Below are 13,317 nucleotides of genomic sequence, written 5' to 3' on the forward strand. Positions count from 1 at the left end.
CACACACACACACACACACACACACACACACCTCACAAACCATAGGAAATAGGCTGGCAAGGCACAGACTCATTCTTTTTCCTCCTTTAACAGTCCCATTGCAGGCATGGTTGCTTGTTTATTTATTTATTTATGTATGTATGTATGTATGTATTTATTTATTTATGCCAGTCCTGGGGCTTGAACTCAGGGCCTGACCACTGTCTCTGGCTTCTTTTTGCTCAAGGCTAGCCTCTAGCTCTTGAGCCACAGTGCCCACTTCTGGCTTTTTCTGTTCAAGGAATCAAACCCAGGGCTTCATGCATGCTAGGCAAGCACACTACCACTAAGCCAATTCCCATCCCATCCCAGAGCAGGCATGCTAATGAAGGTTCTATCCCTTCCAGATTTCTACCCACTAACTTTGCCTGAGAACTTGCTATTCTGCCCAAGGTATTGTTGAAGATTTTTCTAAGATACTTAAGGTATTCATTTGGATACTATACTCAATAAATACAAAGTAGATGCCACTATCCTCTGAGAACTGTAGGAAAAGCCAGAAATGAACTCCATGTTACGGAAACAAGAGTTATACCACTGTTGTAATTATTCTCATCAGGCCATGTGAACTCATACTACTTTTTTTTCTCTTTTTCCTTGTCTGTTTGTTTGACTGAGTGGTTTGTCTAGTTTTGTGGCTCTTGTAGTCCCTTCCTGTGGCTGTACCCTCGCTACCACTGTACTACATCTGAATACCCTGGATATTGTCTGATACGTGTAATAGAACTGGGGAAGGGAGAGGGAATACCAAAATCAAGGGACAAGGAACAAAAAGACAAAGCATTCAAAAAGCAACACTTAGAAACCTTTTGGTGTAAACCAACTGCACAACTCTTGGGGGGAGACGGGAAGGGGGAGGGGAGGAAATGAGGGAGGAGGTAACAAGTAGAACAAGAAATGGACTCACTGCCTTTCATATGAATCTGTAACCTCTCTGTATCACACTTTGACAATAAAGAAAAATGGGAAAAAAAGAAATGAAGAAGACAGTTCTTGTTACTCAAATTTCTTCAGCAAAACACTGGCATCCATTAATAGAGAAGACACAATTACCCACTTCTCAGGCTAGTGTGCCCTTGTCGACTCATGCTAAGTGTCTTCAGCAGCCTCTTCTTGTCAAATAGTAAAGTTTCTGGGCTAAAAAGATCTTTTCTTAATTGTTCATTTTATTTTTCCAATACATACATGTAGCTGCTTCAAAATCTTTATAAAAGGCAGGAACTATTTATGAACATACACACACACACACGTGCACGAATTTGTTTCTTTGCAGTGTAGATGTGTTCCATTTTAACATGATTACACACATGTGCTAGAAAATGTACCTTATCTCCTATACCCCATTTAATGTTCCACACTACTCTCACCCTCCCAGTACCTGGGACAGGGGATGGTGAATTTAAACTTGCCAATTATCATCATCTTCATGTTTTTGATTCGTAGTCTCACTAGACCACTTGTTTTCTTGGAGATACATGCTCAGTATACCCAATTTTCTCTACTATCCAGCACTCCTATGTGAGGTAAGAAGCACTGAGTATGTGGTCAGGGTGAGGTTTTGTGTAATGTGTCATCAATGAGGAAGAGGAGGCCTTCTAGGCCATGTTCGTTGTATGATCCTTTGCCTCTGTTGTGAGGTGGCAGTCAGGTATTGTCTGCAGTTTCTATGAGAGACTTGGAGCTCTTTGGATGTAATTCATGAGAACCATGATGCTAGCAGGCCCATGTGGCCAGAGTGGACAAGATGCTGGCACTCTCCTAACAATGGACAAGGACCAAGCTGAATACAAAGCTTCTATCACTCAGTCTCACGCCTCTCCAGGATCCAGGAAGGATGCCGGCCCCTGCTCCAGGGTCTCAGGCTGAGCTGTACCTGGTTGGATATACTGAATTTCCTCCAGGTAGGTGAAAGGTAACCAAAGACCCCAGTCTGCTCCTAGCACTACTTTTGCCTTCTCACACTCACACTAGATAAGTTCTCGTGTGTGTGTGTGTGTGTGTGTGTGTGTGTGTGTGTGTGTGTGTGTATTTCTCCCTATGTGAAGTTCCTGTATCATCTCCAGAATTCTCTCTGGCTTCTAGCAATTTCTGTGTTTGAATCCATCTGGACTTGTTTTGATGTGTTATTGGAAGCTCAGGTTTGAAATCTTTGCTTTTTATTCCCTCACATTACCTCAGCAGGGACTCAATCTGGCTAGGCAAAGAATCGCAATTCCCTACTCCACTTCCCATCCCCCAGCAGATGGATGGGAACATGGACTATGAAGAAGATGATGCACACAGAAAGGAAAAAAATCCCTTAGTAATATGCTTCCAAAGTAGTATATTTATTATAGTTACTATAGGCAATAAAAACTGTAAACCCTGGCACTAATGCAGCACACTGCAGGGTGTATATTGCTTCCCCTGCAGTTCTGTTGAATGCAGTGCTCTATCTATGTCAGGCTCAGGAACAGGGCTGTGTAGAGGGCTGTGGGGGTAGCAGGCACAGACTTTATCTTGAGCATGTTCCTCTGAGGATGGGCCTGGGAATTGACTCCTGCCTGGGTCACTTAGAGGATTCTAGGTCCTCCTATCTTTGCCTGGGACTGCAAGCTTCCTGTTTTCAGTCCCAGAGAGTCAGTATTTTCAGGCTATGAAAGGTTTCATAGTTGTTCATGAAATTCAGAAATACAAAATAATATCACATTTTCCAGCACCCGCAACTGGGATCTTTGTAAAGTAGACATTTGTTTCCTGACCATTTGATCTTGTATTGGACTATGTTTTGTAATAAACTAAGCAAGATTGCTTCCTACTCTTCCTCCAATCAAAAATAAGAATGGCAACCTATATGATGAAAAAATAAAACAACTTTTACAATGAAAAAGTAAACATTTGCATCATTACAACTTTTATTTATTTTTTTCCAGGATTATATTGCTTCCTAATATTTATAAGCAGGAATTTCTCTTTGGACAATGATTGAAAATAATAAATCAAAGAACAAATATAAAGTGTGTGATCATCTATTTATAGAATCAACAGTGGTCAATTTCTATAAATAAAATAGGTGGAGATGGGAGGGGAGGAATGGGAGAGAACAAGGAAACAGAGGACACTATGTGAAAGGAAATGTACTTATCACCTATGTGTGTAAAGGTAACCCTGCTGCAGATCAGCTCTAAAACAACAATAAAGTAAATTAGAAAAAGGCAAACAAAGAAAAAAGAAATTGATCGTTGTCAATTATTTTAAAGGAAGCTTTTTCTAGGTACTTGGAGATTAAGTCAGTCATCATGTTATCACTGAGGACCAAATATGTGCTAACTATACCAATGCTGGATGATGAGTAATGACATGTAGGTTTGTTCTTCTGGCAACATGCAAAGGGAAAGAACATAACTTGCAATTGCCCTGGCTTCTCTGTGGCTTCTCTTACCAGGAACATGACTTCAAAGGGTGTCAAAATCTTTACTTTTCTATTCCCCAATGATTGATCTCAATGCCAACACCAATACTTCATAGTGACAAGACAACTATGAAGAAGCCAGCTGGGACCAGCAGTGCCTCAAGTGGCCTGTTCAAAAGTTCTAGACTTCAGAATATGCCTAGCTTCTCTTTGAGAATTTTCCTGATCTTGCTGCCTAAGGAAAGGAAGCGGGAAACACAGGGTATATAAGAAAAACTCAAGAAATGCCATTCCATTAAAATAAAGTGTGGTATCTTACATCAACAAAACAAAAACATTGCAAAGCTTTTTTTTTAAGTTCAATATCATGACATTTCACTAAGGAAAAAGAGGAGGAGAAGAGAAGAAAAGGAGGAGGAGGAGAGAGGAGGAAGGAAGGAAGGAAGGAAGGAAGGAAGGAAGGAAGGAAGGAAGGAAGGAAGGAAGGAAGGAAGGAAGGAAGGAAGGAAGGGCATGAGGAAGGAAGGGAGGGAGGGAGGGAGGGAGGGGAAGGAGAAAGGTAGGAAGGAATGGAAGGAGGAAGGAGGGAGGGAAGGAGGAAGGAGGGAGTGAAGGAAGGAAGGAAGGAAGGAAAGGAAGAAATGGAGGAAGAAGGGAGGGAGGGAAGGAGGGAAGGAGGAGGGAGGGAGGGAAGGTGGAAGGGAAAGGAGAGGAAGAAGAGTGGAAGAGGAGAAGGAAGATGGAGGAGGAGGAAAAGGAAGATGGAAGAGGAGGAAGAACAAAAGATAAGGAAAAAAGAGGAAGTGGAAAGGAAGGCCAAAGGGAAAGGGAGAGGGGAGGGAGAGCAGAGGGAGGAAGGAGGGGGAGAAATTTGTGGTGGCTGTTAGTAACACCAGTGATTAGACTTTCTCTGGGCCAGGCTGCAGCTAAGCAGTCCCAGTGCTGCATCTCATTTAATCCTAACAACAACGTTATGAGATGAACAGTTTTAATTTTCCCAATTTCCAGATGAGGTCATTAAAGGTTAGGGAGGTTAGATGATGTATCCAGGATCCCAGAATGAGGAAATAGAAACTAAAATTCAGATCCAGATGGGCCTAGTACAAGGCCATGCAAACTCTCCTATATCACCACTTCTGAGAAATATTAGAGTCCAAATCAGAGAGTCCAAAGAAAATGGTATCTTAAAGCTGAAAAATTTAGGGAACATGTCCACAACATTTCACGGTAGAGCTGAATATTGTTGAATTAACTCATTTATGGGGAAAGAAGGCCTGACCATAGGTGTGTTGATGTGTCTCTTTCAAAAGCATCTGCTTGCCAGATGCTTGACTACAGGATGCCACTTCTTACAACTTCACCCAAAGTGCTGAGCCTACTCCAGCAAGTTCTGTCCCTCTCTGAACAGTCCCCGAAAAGTGAGCTAAAGGCACCTGGCTGAGGCTGTGTCTGTGGCCTCCTCGTCCAGCTTTCTAGCTGCTCGTTGTTCACCATTTCAGTGACCTGGACCTTGGAGGCAAAAGCTAGAGGACTCTGTTTCAACACTAGGTGAAGGTGCCCAAGCAGTACGTGCAGTGAGCAGGGAAACCAGCCTTCACATCAGGCAGCAGCTCTGCGAGTTACACAAACCCCACACTGGAGGGAGAGAGGTGACAAGATTTCTTAGAACTCATGGAAGGTTCCATTGTCACCTATAACCAACAACCCAGAATATTACTGCTGCTCTCTAAGAGGACTAGGGTGGGATCCTACAGCTAGTGCCTCATGGAGGCAAGTCCTGAAATTTCAAAGCTGACTGGTTCTGATCTGGGTACAGTTGAGCAAAAGAGAACAGTTTGTTTCATGGCACTCTTCACACTGCAGAGTGCAATGCATGAGTTAAACATTAATCCTTTGCTAAAAATGTAGAAACCCTTAGTTATACAATCCTGGTCACATTCCCATTTCTGTTAATGGTTCACCCCAGTTATGTCATGACTTCTCAAGAGTATAATTCTTTTCAACACTCACCTTGACTTTGCCTTTTATTTTCTGTTGTTTCTTTGAATGCTTGTGTTCATGTCTCTGTATTCATTCTTCTAGTTACATTTTTTCACCTTGAAACTTTTTAAGCATAAAGACATGGGTAGACATAATAACTACACTTATTATGTAGTTACCACACAAATGGACAAGCATTTACATTGTTCCACAATTGATATGATTTTTTGTAGGAACTATTTCATTAAAGTCCTGTCTGGTTTTCTTAACTGATATCACCTTTCTCCCTAAAGGAATTGCTATTCTGAAAGGGGAAAATTGGCAGGTATTTTTCTAGTATTTAGAAATGCTTATGTATAAGTATTCTTTTGTAACTTCATGAGCAGGTTTAATATGTACTAAATATAACATCTTACATATGTTGAACGTGATATTACATGATATTTACTGCATATGACATACATATAATTTTAATTACACCATGGTGTTGTTACTACAGGTTGAGGATCCTTTATCTAAAATGCGTAGGCAGAAGTGTTAGAAAATCTGGCTTTCTTGAGTAATGTTTATATTAACTATCTTGAGTATAAGAGCCAAATCTAAATACAAAACTTATATTTCTATACACCATATCTGAAGGTAATTTTATACAATATTTTAAATAATGTTTTTCATGAAATGAAATATTTGCACTGTGAATCATTAGAATCAAATAGGGAATTTTCCATTCATAGACATTTTTGTCAGTGTTCAGAATGTGTCAGGCTTTGAGGTATGTCAGAATTCAGATTTTTGAACCAGAAGTGATGGTGGAGTGTGTGTTTATGTGTGTCTGTGTGTGTGTTCTACAATTTGCCTTTTCTGGTTCTTCTCGTTTTCCCTATAAATTAGCCCATGTATAGCTCCTTGTATATGCACATGAGAATTTCTCTATTGTATGATCTTATGTTTGCATGTAATCAATTTGATTTTAAATAGGCTATAAACTTATAATTTTGTAAGTTACAGTGGTGCCAACGGTGCACAATATGCCATTTTTCCCCTTGCCAGTACATTTGGTAATTTTAGCCATACCATTATTAAGCCAATGTGCTCATTGTAAAAGTGTCTTTGCTTTATTCTGTATTTTTCAGATTATTAGTGAGATTAAACAATTTTACATATGTTTATTAGTTATCCAAGGCTCTTCTCCAATGCCTTCTTGTTCATTTTCTTTTATTCATTTTTATTCTAGGTTTTTCATCTTTGTCCACCTGATTTGTAGTTCTTTATATATTCTGGATACTAACGATTGGTTGCATAAGTCATCCTTTACTTCCACTACTCATCAGGAGTCTAAGTGATTAAAAATACAAGTGTATTTTTACATTAAAAAATAGCCAGGCACTGGTGGTTCACACCTGTAATCCTAGCTACTCAGGAGACTGAGATTTGAGGACCATAGTTTGAAGCCAGCCTAAGCAGGAAACTCCATGAGACTCTCATCCCCAACTGATCACTAAAAAGCCAAAAGTGGAGCTATGTCTCAAATGGTAGAGCACTAGCCCTGAACAGGGACAGCACCAAGTCCCTGAGTTCAAGCCTCAGGACTGGCACATCATCATCATCATTATCATCATCATCATCATCATCATCATCATCATCATCATCATCATCATCATCATCATGTTGAAATGCTGGATATGGTTCCATCCCTAATCCCAGCCCTCTGGAAACTGAGACAGGAGGATATCAAGTTTGAGTCCAGCAATAACTGCATAGCAGTATCTTATCTCCAAACCAGACAAAAAAATCATTGCTAGTATATTTTTACTTACTTTTTGGTTTACTTAGTTTTACATTGTTTAAGTTTTTATTAGGACGCTAATCTTTCTGTTCATTTATTCTGATTTTTTCTGATTGCTTCTTCATTTCATGTATGATTTTAATTTGTGAGCTATGTGTGCTTTTACTATAGGAATCTAGTACACTTTAGTTTATGAAAAATGTCCCTTGATTGGCTGGGAATATGACTTAGCAGTAGAGTGCTTGCCTAGTATACATGAATACCTGGGTTTGATTCCTCAGCACCACATAAACAGATAAAGCCAGAGTGGCTCTGTAGCTCAAGTGGCAGAGTGCTAGCCTTGAGCAAAAGAAGCCAGGGACAGTGCCCAGGCCCCGCGTTCAAGCCCAAGGACTGGGAAAAAAAAATGTTCCTAGATAGTAGTTTTGAATTTGCCCTTCCCAGAGGCTCCAACTGTGCCACCAATCTTTGCCACCAGTTTTGCATTGATGTCTTACTACAAAAACTTCTGCACCACACACATAGTATAAATTGTCACTCTACAACTACAAATGACACTATATCTTACTCTCCAGAAACTGTTTCTTCTACTCACATGGGCTGACAAAAACAAATTTTCCTTGCATTCTGAGACTGGTCATTGAAATAACTAATCCCCTCCCCTGAAGGAAAAGAATTCCCAATGTCTTAGTTTAATGCAGAGTTTCAGCCTCCTATAGGTCAAAATTATGTGTCCACATTCCAGAAAAACTCCAGGGCCTTGTATAAAGGTATATTCCTTGTCTAACCAATCCTCATCAAATCATAATATTAGCTCCTAAGATTCCAGTCCTTCATCCTGAAACTAAGGGTTATGTCTTTCCCTCTGTAAAGCTCACCCTTGTGTGGTCTTATTCAATGCTCCTTTATGTTTAAGAAAGTTGTCCATGGGGTTCAGTGTGCCAGGTTGCTGGCACATGCTTTATTTAACAAACAAAAATAATTACTGCCAAAACGTAGACAGAAGATTTGTTTTATAACTGACTTGGTGCACAGGGAAATGAAAACCATTTACTACAAAGAAGATGCTCTAGCATACAAAATTTTTCTTTCACATAACCTTGATTTTTGTTAAGCATTTCAAATAGCTGCAATCTTTGTTAAGCACCAAAGAATCAACAGAAGCAGTTTTGGGGGCCAGTGATCATGTTGGTTTTCAAGTCTACATTTCACACAATTATGCTATGATCTATGATTTAATTTATGGGAATGAATCCATCCTTAATTTTTTTTAGTTACTTTTGAGTCTTATGTCTGTCACTCATGTAGGGTGCCAAAACACTGCAAATCAACCTTTAAAATAAGACTAGCATGTCACACTATATATTTTAAACACTAAATTTGATTTGAAAATATTTTAAAACAAATGTCTTTCAATGAGTTCTTTTGAAATGGTATAAGATGTGATTTTTTTCAACAACATGACATTTTGGATATATTTTCTTTCCCCTCTTCAGAGCCTGCTGGATGAAAGAAGGGTCAGTGTAACAAGGAGTAGAGATGTTCTACACTAATTCTAATCCTTTACTTTGCCTTAATCCCTTCTTCATTCCCCTACTAATGAGGGTACTGCCTGGGGAACAAAGTATAAGAGGAAGGCCTTCTGAGAAAAGTCATAATTTTGTTTCAAAGCAGAAAAAGGATTTCCAAAGTTTACCAGTTCTGATTTTAGCTGAGCTAGCTGGGAAAGAGAACTATAGCTTTAATAAGTTTGAAGGGAGTAAAGCATCAAGACATTTTAAAAAAACAAACAGGCCAACAATAAAGCAAATGATGCATTGTTCTTGAGTCTAAACAGTGGAAAGTAATTGTATTCAGAGAAAGGCCATCTTCCTGCTCTGGGAGCAGTGGGAGGCAGCAAGCACCATTCTATTACAGAATATGAATGCTACTCTAGGCTAGAACAAATTACACCTAAAGACACAGTATGGGCTTAGGAGAAGAAGTCAAGTGGTAGAACACTCAGTAACTTGGTGTAATGTCTGCAAGGAAATAAAAGGTAATGAGAGACAATGGGTGGACTGAATAGACAATTCTTCTTAAGCCAGATGACCCCATGCATCATTGGGTAAGCTCTTCATATTTCCATACTTATCTGCTGGAGTTTTATTCTTGGAAATAATAGCAATTATCTTATAAGAATGTTGGAAAGATAAAATGAGAAAATGTTTATAAATATGTAATAAAGGATGACAATGGTGACATCCATACCGTTTATTATGTCAATATATTCATTAAAATTATGGAACATGCCAATAATGAAATACAAAATGCTATGTCATTCATGGGACCCAAACATCCTACTGAAGTAGAAAGGCTCCACCAGGCAATTCCTGGAGAGCTAAGAGGCTGAGCAAGGAAATTTGTATGGCTGTGTGGATCTCAGTACAGAGTCACTTCAGTACAGAGGATGAACCTGCAGAACCGCCTACATATCTGTGTTCATGTGATGCCTGTAAGACAGGAATGTGACTCGTGCTATCTCAGAGGGCAGCTAGCTTTTCAGCTCTCCACAGTGACTGTAAAGGAACAATGGATGAGGTAGCATGGGGCTCAGCCACGTCTTAATGACTTCTTTTGCACCTCATCGTACATTATTCTGCATGATATAAACTTATTGTTGGAGAGCAGAAACAGATGACAGATCTTCTTAAAACTTCTTTTTCTTAAAATAGAGAAATGTGTGAGCACAGAAGATAATTTAGTGAAATAGAATGGGTTTGTGATTCTTTTTTTTAAGACAGTCTTACTGTGTATGTGTCTTAGGCTGACATGAAATTCACATTATAACCCAGGCTGACCTTGAACTCTGAATTCTCCTGCCTCAGCCTCCTGATTGCTGGGATTACAAATATATACCACAATACCTGGCTGGTTTGTGGTAATTTATTCATTTTTGCTTGTATTATGTACTTAAGGCTGTCTAGATGATAGAGGTTTTGCATATGTGATCTTATTTCCTCTTCATAATAATTCCCTGATGTAAATGTATTTTACAATATCAGTCCACTCCAGTGGTAAATAGTCCAATTTAGCCTCTGCTAAATTTCACACTTTCCTCAACCTCTACCAAAAGAAACATTACTAAGACCAAATTTTTATGAGTTGAGTATCTTATAAAGCCAGATGCAAATAGTTACTTAATTTTCTGGTGAATAATAACATCATGGCAGAGAGGAAAAAGCACTGAGTTAGGAGTAAGGATAGCAGGATTCTGATCCCAACTCCATATTTAACAGGCTGTTCAATCAAAAGAAACCATCAACCTATCCAAGTGTCCAAGGATCTCATCTAAGTAGGCAGACTTCACTCAAGTTAGACCCATAAGTCCTGTCTGATTTCTGGGTAAGGCAGGCAGAGATAGCTTGTCTGAAATGGGTGAGAATTTTTTGTCTAACTAACACTAATCTATGGGTAGAGGTGTGGCTCAAGTGGTAGAGCAGCTCCTCCCCAAGTGCAAAGCCCTATGATCAAAACCTAGTAGTGCCAAAAGAAAAAAGAAAGGAAGACAGCTTAATAACACCAACATAAGTGAGAGAGTAGCCAAAAGCTCAGAGTGGTTCAGTTTGAGTCTATCATGTAAAAGAATCCACACAATTAGAACAAGAAGTTTAACATAAAGAGATGTTAACAAAAAATAAATAGAAATTAGAGTAACAAGAATTGGCTGTAAAGAAGTGAAGAGAACTAAATCTGGGAAGAGCAGAGTCATACTGGGAGTGTGGCTCAAGTGCCTAGAAATAGCAGCTGTGTGGCTTAGACCAACTCTAGGGCTGAGACAGAATAACTTCCATAGAGCTTCTTGCACTTAAGCCTGAGATTCAGACCTTGTTTGATATGGCCTTGGGTCATGAGAGTGAAGCCCTCATGACTGGGATTAGTACCCTTAGAGAAGGAACTTGGAAGTGTTCTGTTGTCTTTCTGCCATGTGAAATAGAGAGGATAGAATTTGCAATCTGGAGGAGGGTCCTCAGCAGACCCAGTCACACTCAAATCATGATCTCAGACTTCCAGAGTCCAGAACGATGAAAAAGAAATGTCTGTTGATTAAAAGCTACCCCATGCACAGTCCTTTTTACAAGAACATGCACTGACTGACAGAACCATTATAAGGAGGGCCTGACTCCAACTTACAGATTTGCAAATAAATAACGAACCCCACACCAGTGGGACTTGGTGAAAAATCTCCTTATAAATTGTCAGGGAACGCTGATCAAAGGATGGTGTCTCAGTAGAAAGATTCTGTTCTGAAAGTTTGCCAAGGGCTCAAGGGAGAGCTATTGACCATAATACACTGAACAAGCCAAGCACTGGAGGAACAGCGTCTGTATTTCAGGACCTGGACACCAGGGTCCCTGGGGAGCTGCAGGAGCTGAACCCTGGAAAAGTTGCTTCCTGTTTATAAGCCTGCTAAGGGAGCTCACTCCACCAGAAAATATCTTCCCACTCCCACCCCTCCCCATGGAAGGAGTCATTGCTGAGCAAAACAAAACAAAAGCAGAAGGCAAACTCTTTCTCCTACAATGTCTCTCCATCACCCTCTACTGGCATGGCAAATATTGTCTAAAGGAAAAACTATTTAAAAGGAATCATTTTCATAGAGAGCACAACGAATTATAAAATAGGATCCAAGAGGCATCTATGTACACAGAGGCATCAAAATCAGTCCCAAAATGGAATATGGGGAGAGGGAGCTTGGACTGTGTCTTATTATATTTAGTGATCATTTATTCCAGAGGCTGGGTCCAGACACCTGCTGATCAAATCAGGCCCCATTAGCAGCAAAGACTTGTCAAATTTTGAATGTGAATAGCTTAAGGAAGGCCATGTGTGTTCTAGTTTTCCACTGTCCTCCCCAGTAGGTGAGCTTCATACAAATACATATTAGCATCCCAGTCTGTGATCCCCCAAGAGATGAAACTAAAGCTTAGAGAATTTTAAACTCGGGCTACAACTTGGCACCACCTCCTGGGCCTACTCCTTTTTCTGACATATTTAAACAAAATACAAGGTGGAGTTAATACCACCATGTTGAGTGCTGGTTTCTCTTGAAACTTTGCTTTGAATTTGAGCTGTGTGTATTGCAGAGACTCTGCTCTTTGCATAAAATCAGGAGCTTATTGGGAAAAGTGTGCTCAGATAATTCTCTGTGGTGAGAAAATAATGAGGAGTTTATGAGGACTTGCATGTCCTTAGGTTAACTACCTTGATATTAACTATGCCCTCATGTAAAATCCCATTCAAATCTCTTAACCACCACCAGTCCCTCACAATCTGTAATTACTACTGCAACAACAATTCGATTGATTCGCCTTTTCTCCCTTCGCTTGCATTTTCAAAACCATTACTTGCCATCTGATGAGGTTGTAGAGATTTCTATCGCTGCACCAGAATGGGAAATCTATGCTATTTTCATTAAGTAACTAAATGTTAGGCCATTTCTGATTCTTAAACAATTTTACACTCTAGGCAAAGTGAGAAAGAAAACTTTTATTGCAGAGTTGTTGTAGGACTGCTGATAATGGTGTTAGTAGCAGCAATGCTTTAGAAATGCAGAATGTCATGGCTTATGAAATGCTTACATATATTATTTTATCGAAAATAAATCATCAAGTTTAATGCTAGTTCTTTTTATTTTCTAATTTAAGACTTCAATTTGAAGATGCTAAGGTGAAAGATGACTTAAAAACATTCTAGCTGGTTCTGAACACAAATTCAAGCTTAAATGTTTTATTTTAAAATGAAAGAAAATTATTCGGGATATGTGTGAAAATGGGGCATAAAGGCTTCTTGAAATGGGTTTGTGAATTGAAAGAAAAAGTATGATGGAACAGATGACCAAGATATATTTATGTATGTATGGACATGTCAAAATGCAAACCCCTTTTGTAATTAGTTGATGCTAATGAAAATTGTGAGGGGAGAAGAAAGTAGTAATAATAGATACAAGAATAAGATAAAATACATTTACAGAACCTGGTAACTACTGAAATCTTAGATATATATGTAAGTTTCAGAAAATAACCTGGCCCACAGGATTTGCAATTAAGTAAAACTGTGAGTATGTATGTATGGAATGTGG

Source organism: Perognathus longimembris, chromosome 4 (assembly GCF_023159225.1).
Source record: "Perognathus longimembris pacificus isolate PPM17 chromosome 4, ASM2315922v1, whole genome shotgun sequence".
Taxonomy (NCBI): Eukaryota; Metazoa; Chordata; class Mammalia; order Rodentia; family Heteromyidae; genus Perognathus; species Perognathus longimembris.